This window comes from Anopheles bellator, chromosome 2, assembly GCF_943735745.2.
Source record: "Anopheles bellator chromosome 2, idAnoBellAS_SP24_06.2, whole genome shotgun sequence".
Taxonomy (NCBI): Eukaryota; Metazoa; Arthropoda; class Insecta; order Diptera; family Culicidae; genus Anopheles; species Anopheles bellator.
The window spans coordinates 7,131,565-7,143,244 of NC_071286.1; positions in this window are offsets into that span (position 1 = coordinate 7,131,565).

Sequence of the window (11,680 nt, forward strand, 5' to 3'; positions counted from 1 at the left end):
ATCCCCAAAAACAAACCTCGCGAGGCATGTTCGGCGACTGAAGGATGGCCGGTGGAGCTAATAAAATATGAAACAACCCGTCATTGGTGGTGAAAGTGATCCATCCATCAATCATAATCACCCGATACCATCAAACGATAACAACATATTCTGCAGCCGATGCCACACTGGCCGCGATGTTTCGCGTTTTGGCACGACATACGCGAAAAAGAAAGAAAACAAAAACGTCGACGTGGTAATTTTTCATACGCTTTACCCACCATCGTGGCTAGCAGATGTGTGGCACCTACGTTTGCGTCATCACCACGGCCTTTTGAGGACCCCGGAAACGCCGGAGGCTTCAAGAGCGCAGCTAAATCTAATAAAATACAACAGCAATCATCGGACGAGCAACAGCGGAGCATCATATGCTGGTGGTTGCACATTACCGACCACGGAGAGATTAAATACATTATTGATGAGTTTTTTGTTTGCGACCCCATAGTTGGATATGGCCGGTTTTGAACGGGTTACCAAGTTGCCGAACTTTGCTGATCGTAACAATGGTAAGTAGGGGAATATGGATGCTTTAAATAGATTAATGTGTGCCCCAACACAAGAATGGAAAGCATTTATTTGGCATCTGAGAACAGCGTATGACGCCACGCCACGCTCCACTGCTAGTGAGAGTGAATTATTAATGCATACTAAATCATGTTCGTAACTGCTGCTCTTTAAGGTAGTTAAGAGTCGCGTTCGCGTTAAAATATCGAAAGCTTTAGCTGAGCTTTGCGCAACCTAACGCCGTAAAATACGGTTACGGTTTGCGGAAGCCTTCGTTATCCTTTGCTTCCAACGACCGCTTAGGGACCGACGGGGGGCCGTTTGCTTAGCGAGAAGGATTGCGAAAACGCTCGATAGATATATCGTGCCCGGCGCGCCAGGATGAAGTATTAGTTCCCAAATGAATATTATTATCTTCCGGTTCCCGTGGCCCCTTCTCGGGTGAATCGATGCGTCTGCGAAAAGGTTTTCATCCCGCATGTAGGTCTGATGGGTTTATTACAACAATAAATGGTGAAACTTTACCACGACGAATGGATCTCGTACCTCTGCGTGCGGGCATCGGTTCGCTTTCGGTGAAGCAGGATCCGCTGCGATCGGTAATGCCTCGGTCGCTGTCCTTACCATTTCGGGTCCTAGTGTTATCGCCAGGAGAATATGAGAAAAGTTTGTGCATTGTAAAGATGGGGTGCTTTTATACTTGTTTTCGCTTTCGTGTTCGATTATTGCGGCATATTTTTCGGTATTCGCCCACTTTGCCACGGTTACACGCGCTCCCGGCACGTAATCGGCTTAGTCGGTGATTTTATTGCACGGCTTACGAAGTAATCAATAAGAAACTAAGCCGTTCCAGAAACAACAATAGGTGCTCACTTTTCTGATGCACTTATCGGTCGATGCGCAAGGAAAAAAGAATAATTCAGGATTCAGGATTGAGCAAAAATGTGACCATAATACGAAGCCGATTGCAATATAAGTGGAGACTGGGCTTGGAGACAAAAATATTTGACTAAACCTAAAGGAACATCACAAATTTGGGATGAAAGAATTGTTATCGTAGACAGGACCTGCCGTAGCACTTCGACCAAAAAAACGCTATTCACAATTTGGGAAAAAATAAAAATTATTTTAATGGTTTTAAAAATAATGTAACTTAAACCAGTTCCCCTAAGCATCATAAACCAAATGCTAAAGGGTGTGTACACACGCATTGCTCAAAACTTAATTCGACGTCCTTTCGTATTGAAAAAAAGAACATGTGCAAATAGTATCATTGATCCATTCAAAGTATCATGATCCATTCGCAGTGGGATTGGGTCGGTCGGTCGGTTTTAAAAATACCAAAGAATTTTCATTTGGTGCCGACTCACTTTTCCAGATCATTCAGGACGAATTGATACTCGCCGGGCGATGGTAATGGCCACTATCAAGATTCTACTTTTTTTTTACTCGAACCGAAAACAGTGCGGGCAAAATGCACGACGAGAGGCTTTACTACGTCGATGGGCAATGAAGATGTAAGCTGAGGCCTAATCAGAGCTGAAAGGGGTTTTTTCCTGCTAAAAAACCAGCACCAAAGTGACCAAACAACTCGCTACAAGAGAGGCCTTCTGACTCACCAGGCGACGAGAGCAAGGTACGGGAAAGGGGATCAGATGGATGGCTGCATGATGTTCTTCTCGGCGGCCGACAGCAACAACACTGCATAAGATATTTTCTCGGCCCATCCGTTTATTTTCTTTACTACCTCACACGGTAACCTTTGGTAACATACGGGCCCTATGCCGGGTCCTGTACCGGCGGAGCGAGGAGCGTCCGTGCGCGGCCAAAGATCGATGGATGTCTCGGGCGTCGAGCACGCACGTTTGTTAACATAAGAAAGGAACGGCAAATGATGGTACCGTACCGAGCATTAGATCATGTTGATTTTACTGTACGGTTTTGTTTTATCAGCAGCAGATGTAGGCGGCTCGGACCGTGCTCCGACATTGCCCAGGCCCAACGCCGGGCCCCTGGACCACTGGAAATGGCCCTGAATAATTCTCGAACGAACCGTCGCGGACGAAAGGGGAATCACAGTGCCACCGGTAGGCAACGGAATGGATAAATCACACGAAAACATTCACCACGAATCAAAACACATTATCGGAAAGGTCTCGACGGCGACCAAAAATGCATGCATAAAAGAGTATGTTTATTGTTGCCCTTTTTTGGCGGACGTCGTCGATGTTTGACTGACAAAACGGGCGAATGATTTTATTTGCTTTCTGATGCAGATTTAGCATTCGGGCCATTTCGCGTCCATTAATCTCTGCGATTGAATGTTCCTTTTAGCTGCGGATTACAAGACAGTGTTTTCCCCGTTGAATCGGTGCAGTTGAACCACTTTTTTTCTTTCTTAGTTTTGTTTTGGTTTGAAAGTCGGCTCAACGGAAAACATTACTAACAAAACTCATACCGTATTTATTGATGAACCTTCGCGTTTCCCGCCGTAAACCAGTTGAGCTGCAGTTTCGCGGCCTCACGGCACTCACGCTCTCTGCTCGGCTGCTGAGTTACTCCGTGCGTGCGGTGGGTGACCGAGCAGCGAAAGGGGAGCTTTTCGGACGGACCGAGCGCTGGGTTGAATTTTCCCACCGCATTTTCATCTCAGTTGGCATTTGCTCTCGTCGCCAGACGAATGGTCGCTTCCATCGCACGGTGCGCGATTCGTGCGTGCGTGATCACGGTGTCCAGTGAGCTGCCGAAGGTGCGTTCGCGAAAGAGAGAGAGAGAGAGAGAGCTGAGTGAAGAGCAAAATGGTGATGGCGCAAACGACATAGCACCACATTTCACTGCGCGCCGCACATGCTCTTAATCGCGCTGAAGAGCGTACTTGTGAACATGTGAAAATGGAAAGAAAAGCAAGAAAAAGAATTAACACTATCATCGAATCCGGATTAAACGGTTGCTAGTGGGCACCCTTGCGGTTTCATCCTTCCACTGCATCCACCAATCACCTCCGGCCATCGCGGGTGTGAATGTGAAGAAGACCGTGAAAATAAACGCTTCCCGAGTGCTGGGAAAACTATCCGCAGCCTCCGTTACCGCGGGAAGCCATTTCTCGCCGTGTTCCGAAGTTTCCATCACGTGCCGATCCTGGCGGGAGACTGCGGAGCAGTTCGAACCAGCGTTTCGGGCGGACAAGGATGGAGCGTGTACCGGAAACCGGAAAAAGTATCGATTGGCCGAGTGGCCGTTTGGCTTGGCCGGTTGAAATTGTGTCGTGAATCCGTCAAATCGTCCCCCGGGGTGACCGTGTGTCGTCCGTTTACTTATTTCCAGCCAGTTGTCTTCATCCTCGGCAGTGAGTGAGTGTGGGCCGTTGCAAAGTGTTGGGCACAGTGCACAACCCCGTAGTCGGCACCGGAAGTCGTTCCGTTCCGTTGGGTTTATTGGGCAAAAGAAAGGGGCAAGAAAGTGTAAACGATTGTTGGTGGTGTTTGTGGTTCCGGTGGTGCGTTGGTGGAAAAAGGAAACGAAAGCATGTTACCGATTTGACGGCCAGGAATCGATCGGTGGGGCCCTAATTGACGGATAGCGGAAGTAGTACAGCAAACATCCCTAACCACCAGGTAAGCCCGCCACAAAACCACCGGTCGGTAAATGGGTTTGTGGGCTGTGTGGGTTTTCCGACTAAAATTGGTCGGCACGCAAGTGAGCAAATGGGCGCCCGTAACCCGTTGCGTTGTTGATAAGGAAATGAAAAACCTGTCCACCGGCGGGCACCGTGACGCCCATTTGTTCAGAATAATGTAACTGTCACAACTGGTTCGGTGCTCACAGTGCACGGCACTTTAAGTAATGTTCACCTTCCGCCCGCTGGTGGCCCACGTTGGTTTCTGGTTCCGGTTTCGAATCGTTAGGCCGAAAACTGGCCGGGGGCTCTGTTCTGCCGCTGTTCTCAAACCCTTCGCCTCCGCGGTCGGCCGGTAATAGGTTTTGGTCACGATCGTTGCTTATAAATTGCATCGCATATTGCATCATGCTCGTCACACGAAAGTCGTGCCGCCGGCATCGTGCCTCGGTGGGCTCAACGAGCACGTGGGGGTCCCTGCGATAGGATGTTCCTGAGAGGAAACAGAAATAATTTCAAATGACATTACACGCACGCTCGCTGGCCGTAGCCGGTGCAGTTGCAGACGATATTTATGTGGCTCACTCCACCGGAAGGATTCGTTCTATGGTCCCAAAAAAACGACCATCCAGAACAGCAACTTTGGACTCAGGGAACCTGGAACCATTGTTCGGTTCGTTTATTTAATCCTACTAATGAATGACTTCCCCACGCTGAATGAAATTTTTAGCTGCCAATGTTTGCGAACTGGCAACTTCCAACAGTGCCACTTTCCAAAAAGGAAAGGTCCCACCGAACCGGTGCCGTATGTGCTTCAACCAAACTTCTGGCTGTTTGAGAACCATTTTCGCACTTGCGAGTGGTCTCGAAAGTTTTGGACAAACATGTTTTATGGCTTCTTTTGCCAGTATTGCCCAAACAGAGTGGAGTGTTTGGGACGTTTCACTCGTTGTCGGCTCGGTTCGGCTAAAATCGACCGTCAGCTAGAGGGCACCATCAACCATCAACCGTCAAGTGTCGGTGCGTTGGAGCTTACAATGGTATGCAGTTTTTGGGCCAGCCCGAAGCGGCCGGCGGAGAAAAGTTTGGCTTAAGACTCACAGTTTGTAGTGCAACCTACAAGAAGTTTGTCTTTGTGTACCGAACGCGACAGCGGTACGAGGGGCAAAGTTTTACGACCAGGCAACCGAAATGAGAGCTTCGTTCACGGTTGGTGGATAAATTAAATAAGAATTAAAAAAAGGCAAACGGTACAGTTGGGGAAGCACTCGAAAATTGTTCAACGCTCTCACTTTTGTGGTAGAAAACACCCGGCGTTAGGAAGGGTTTGTAAAGCCCACAAGTACGCGCCAGTGGAAAACTGAGGTTCGCAAGTGGTCGGTTTTGATTAAATTTGGATAACATCGTAGCACTGGGTGAAATGTTTGCTTAAAATTGCTTAGTAAATTCCCAATTCCTTGCGATTCATTTTATTTGCTTCAATTGAGCACTGACATAAAACATGAGCCACTTTTCAATCAGAAAAAGTCACTCTGGTCGCTCTAGAACAAATCTGACTCAAAACGAGCCCCCCCCAAAACTGCTTGACCCGTTCGAGGGCAGGACACGACCTGACAAGTGTGTCGCCTACAAAAAGCATAGCAATAATTGAAATACAGCCCCCGACGGGGCAGTGTTTTCATTTCATTTCGACTGGACCGGACCCCTTGGCGGAGATGATATAATTAGAGGTCGGTCTTTTTTTTTGCTCCTCGACCAGAACCGGCATCGAATGGGAAATGTTCGGAAGCCATTTTTTCACCTCATTTTCGGGGCCTCGGGATCTATCGAATCGCCCACCGAGTGCGCATGTGTTCGTGTTGGGTTTCCCGGTTTCCCGGCATCGAAAAGGGGCCGCCGACAGGCGACACATCCAGCCGAGGGGCTGATCCAGCAGCAGATAAATAAATGATCGAATATTAAGTTGATTAATATTCACCGACGGGACCGGTTCACTTTGGGCGGGGATTGCAGTCCTTGTGACATACTTTTGCGCAGCTACACGCCCTGCCTGGTGAACTCGGTCAAAGTTCCGGGTGCGACAGATAATCAATAGGCTGACAGGGTAGTAAAACTCCGTATGCTTGCCGTTCGTTGATAAACGTTGAAATGATTCTCAACGAAAAAAGGTGCAGTGAAGAAGGATTCAATATTAACAACCATTAATTTAGAGAAATTCCTTACGTAAACTCAACTCAAACCGGTGCAAGTTTTGCAAAGCAATGGATCGCTTACAAAAGCTTGCTCGTATGCCAAGCACGTGTTTTCCTTACATTTGGGAAGCAACAGTCTTTCCACCTGTTTTCGTGAGGTGCTAGTCCTCGGGCGGCTGCCTAATGGTTCACGATACCTAAAAGCAACCCCAACGGGACACCCAGAACCATGTGCCGAAAGGGGTGGCCCTTCGGAGAGCATAAGTGGGTAGAGGCTAACACTCGGCACCGGGCAGCTATGCCGCCGAAAAGCTCCGAGCCGAGTGGGTTGACGAGCGCAGGATAATGATGATGAAAGCATGATTGTGATAAGACGGCCCCGGTCATCGGCCCCGAGGTGAAGGGGAAGTGAAGCGGGATCACCGTCCAATGGTGTCAGTAATGATGATTACTATGACGGTTCCCCTGTGGCTCCGGCAGTGACGTGGGTCCCGGGGTCCCCGGCCGCTCTTGATTATCTGCCGTCAAATCGGTGAACCACTCCGGTGACAGTTTTCGAGGCAGGGCTCTGTGCCCACGCTGTGCGGCGTAGCACAGCGCCGCAAGGCACGCATAATCACTGCCCACGGTGTGGGGCCGGGCGAACCAGAAGGATAATATTTTATCCGAGCGTCCGCCCGGCGAGCCCTAGGCTCGCGGGGATGCCGTGTCCTAATCGTGAAAGGATTTGTTGGTGCAAATTAATGCAAAAGCTGGACACCGTGGCCGTTTATCGCTGAACGTGATTTGTCACCCCGTTTCACTCGTCCGCTGCGGGACCGCAAAGATGAAGGATTTTCGCCGTGGCTTGGACAAGATCGGTCCGGTTGATAGAGCCCCTCCAGTTGTTGAGGTCCTGAGCCGCAGGGGGCAATGGAGGGCTCATTGTGGAGTTTTCCGTTTTCTCGCCACGGAAATGGGAAGCGGTTTAAAGCGGTTTTAGTGGAGCTGACGGTGATGTTAAGCAATTACCTTTGCGTTACTGCCCACTAACTGCTCGATCTAATCGGGCAGAATGGTGGCCACGAGCTAGGCCCCGCCGGGGTTATTCTTCACGAGGCTACGAAATCGGATCTCTTATCGGTGGGTATTTTTCTGATTTCTGAATCGATAGTAATGGCATACCATTGCCTGTTCGGATTCGCGGTTTGTGATCGCATTTCTCGCTCGCCGTTAAGCTCGGCTGACATTTGCACCGCTGCTAATTGTTTTCAGATGGCCCATAAGTCGGGCCCGATCCACGGTTGGCCCCGATAATTGTGGCTCAAATTACGCGCCATTTGTTCGGGCTAATCGCTGTGACGCCACCGAAGCCTGCTGGCCATCGGGGGGTCAGCCATGGGCCGCTCCATCCCGGCCAGCACCTGTCGAGGCTCTGTTGGGATGCGATGTTTTTTTTGTTCCTCCTGCAAAGGGGTTGCCTATGTCCTCCTGGGTTGGGAAAATGCGTGCTTTCCCGAGGGACCCTAATGGTCAGCAGTTACCGCAATCAGCGTAATTGGAAAGCACACGAGAGGACCCTGTTGGCTGGTGTCCCCGCTGTGGCGGGTTTCGGATTTCGTGCGCAGATGGGCGCTGAAAATGGCCCGCTGCTCGATGAGCTAATTTAATTAAATTCAAATCTGAATCGCGTCGAGTTTCATGTTTCTCGCACAGCGTATTTGCATTTAATGAAGCAACCAAATATTTGTTTGACCCCCCCTCGGGTTCTGCGCCCGTTCGGGGTAATGAGTTTGCTATTTTCGTTCCATTTATCTGTATTCATAATTATGTCGATAATCAAATTTTCCCTCTGGAAATCGACTCGGACGCGTATGTACTACCTCGATCCGTTCGATCGTGACGGATGGCTTGCCTTACGCCACCAGCGTTGGACTGTTTGTGCCTGGCTTTCGAGGTTTAGGAAAATGCAAAACAATTAATCTGGGAAAGGATTTGCTTACCTTCGAAGGCAGCAATAATGGACAACAAACAGTTTACAGCATTTGGCGTCCCCAGGCGGTCTATTTTGGAGCGTCCCGTATTATGATAATTCCATGTTCACCGCCTCCGGATCAGGGATTCAAACCGCCTAACGGTAACCGATTTAGACTTATTAATATTCAGCAATTTTGCGACCCGACGGAACGGATGGGATTTAAATAATCCTTCGGAAACCGTCGTGGAGGAAATTGGAAAATTATCGCAACACCCATGCGGCACGCGGTGACAAGAATCTTAGGACAACACCTCACCCACCAACCAATCGACGCCGATCCAGGCAAGGGTTTGGCGTGGAACGGAAAATGCTCGTTTCCGAAACGGTAAAATTAGGAAACCGCCATTTTCCCTGCCCGTGGGGCTTTGGTGGTGCGAAGGGTTCGCCCGTCAGAAGATGAAGTCCTCGCTGGGGGGGCTTGTTTTGATTATGAATTTGTATTTTTCTTAATGTTAATTGCCGCGGTTGGAAAGGGTCGATAATTAAATAGCCGACAGGGAGAAACATCGAGCACAGCAAGGGTTGGCCATCGATGGAGATCCCGTCTTTTCTGTTTGCCGAAGTCCACCGCGAAAGGAATGATTCAATTAAATTGGCTCTCGACCCTCGGAGCGATGCGATAAAGAGTCGATTTTTTTGGGAATCTCAAATAATTCTGGCGGCCGACAAATACATAGAAAAAAAACTATACGTAAGCCCCCGAAAAGCATCGCAAATTGGGGTTTCGGGTGAAGCCAGCTTTAAGTGGAGCCGCCGTAGTGGTTTCAACTGAATTAACGACCAATCCTATTTTCTGCGAAAATTGACGGATGAATCACTCACGAGCAGCGGGAAAGACTGTCGGCCCACGATTTGGTCGCTTTCTCGGTCACTGGCGGCACGGCGTGAGCTTGGTCCGGACTTGAATGCTTTATTTCATCGATTTTTCGCCCCTCGTACTGCAGGCGGCCGGCGCACCGTGGCGAACGTTTATTGTTCGAAATCTCTCGTTGTCAGCATTTATGCTGCACCATGCTGGGCTTCGCCCGCGTCCTCTTGCCACTGGCAGCACAAATTGGTAGCCGAGAATTTGCCTTTTTGTCAGCCAGGTGTCACTAACACAGGCAGGTATTCTGGCGGATCGCTCAAGTTTGGGAAGCTGGGTCGAAGCCGAAATTGATTTTCCCACGAGAGAGAGATTGAGTGGCCAGTCGAGTGGTGACCGCAGCATCGTCATTTGCCAGGCTGTTCGCACTTATGCCTGGCATATTGATAGTGGATTGGAGAACTGCGAAAAGAACTGCGTTTCACTTGGTCGACTGAAGTTTGTGTAGCCTGAGGGGCATTTTATCGTGTCGGCTTCAAGTAGATCAACCAATTGAGAAGTACAATAACGATAATGCTCACATTTTAAAATGAAATGTAAATTAATGTTATGACGCCCGTTTCCGTGATAATTGGAACATCCTGCATCATAGCGTTTGGCATGAATAAAATGACGTGCATTCCAAACACCGGTTTGAGACTCATTTCCTACGTTTTCCTAGTTTTATTGGATACAAAACTGCTGCGTCGCATTCCCTCATCATTCGAGGGTAGAATACCAAATCATGATAAAATGAATCGAAAAGATCGATGGAATAATGATTATCCCTTTTGTTATAAAGAATGCTATTTAGCGCGAGCTAAAACTAATTGATATTCTACGTTAGACCCTTTTATGTGGTTTATCCATGCACAATTATCCCCCTTTCCATTGGCTTCCAACACAATGCGCGATAGTTTTTGTTTCTGCTCATAGGTTTTGTACCACATTCATTGTAGGTTCCTATTGGGAAATGCCTAAACTGGTAGGCATTTTTCCATCCATTTTTCCTAGGCACGGCAGTCACTGTTGACGTTAATTGATCGTTCCTTTTTTGCCCTTCGCAAAACAGAACGTGTATGGTCAGTGGTCGGTCAGTGTGGTAGTGTTTCGAGTTGCCACAAAAAGCAACGTTATGTCACTAACGGCCTCGTCAAATCCCTGACATCCAAATGCAGCACCGTTACTGCTTCAGTAGTACTTCTGGCCGTTTGGAACTGTTACGTGAATAGCAGGACGGGTCGGTTGCCACACGATTACGAGATTTGTTATGACTTTTTCCTCTAAATTCCCTAGACGACAAATATTGAGACGACATTGATTGGGCATAGAAACACTGAACGATCAAACGCAGAACATTTTTGCCCATCCATTCTCATGGGGCCCCCTAACAAGTAGTTTTATGCAACTCGAATTGAAATGGTTTTGGAACAAGGTTCACGTGCTATTCGTCGTTGCCAGCTTTAAATGGTATGTTCGGTGTGAATGGGGCTCCCGTAGTCTTGGTACCGTGAAGCATCCAGCCGAAACCCTCGTAGCGTAGAACCGAAAAGAAAATTGAATCATAAAAACGAGGAGTGTTGCAGCGTAAACTTCAGACAGCGTTCGTGCTCTTAAATCACACGGACCATTGCAAATGCCGCTGGCAACGTACATCCGGCTCAACCGCCTTGTTCTGATTCAGCGGGGCACGTTGCAGTGCACCGCACGTCTTCCGGCTCCATTCGAGCCGACAGATAATAATTACATTGGCACGGCATGTGAAGAATTGTAGCTGGCACCATCGTACGTGAACGGGAAAATGCGGAAAACGTACCGGGAAATGACAAAACATAATCTAATGCATCCAATCGACAAACCCAATGCATCCGTATGCAAATGTTTGGACCTAGCACCGAAGAATTAATGGCGGAAAGGCAGAATGTTTACCATCCACGAACACAGCCGTCCGGGAAGTCAGTGAACGTTGGAACGGCACTTTTTTTTCTGGCAGATCAATCACGAGTGACACGCCCGGTCGCCCGGCGGGTGGCGGGCTGCAACAAAGCGCATCGCCTGCATCGGCGGATTACAGTGGTGTTGATGATGCCGCCACAATGATACTACTCACGGCACTCACACGCCTCCGAAAGACCGAACGCTGGTGGTGATGCAATCTTTTTTATGCGAAATTGCACCCCTGGCCCGCGGACCGCAGTCGGCGATTGAATCGAAACCGGAAGGACGGACGTCGCAATCTAACGGCAGCAGCATTGTTTCACTAACCTCGCCGTGGCTTGTGGCGTTCGTGATGCCCGGTCGGTGTCGGTGCAGCGGTGGCCACCGCCGCAGCATGATGGATGGAGCATAGAGGCAGCATTGCACGGCGAAAAAGAGACGCCACCACCGGAAGGGGTTTGGCGTGCAGTGCGGTATCGCGTTGGTGGTAATAATAAGCTGCCGTTTGATGAGATTGTGTGATGAAAGTG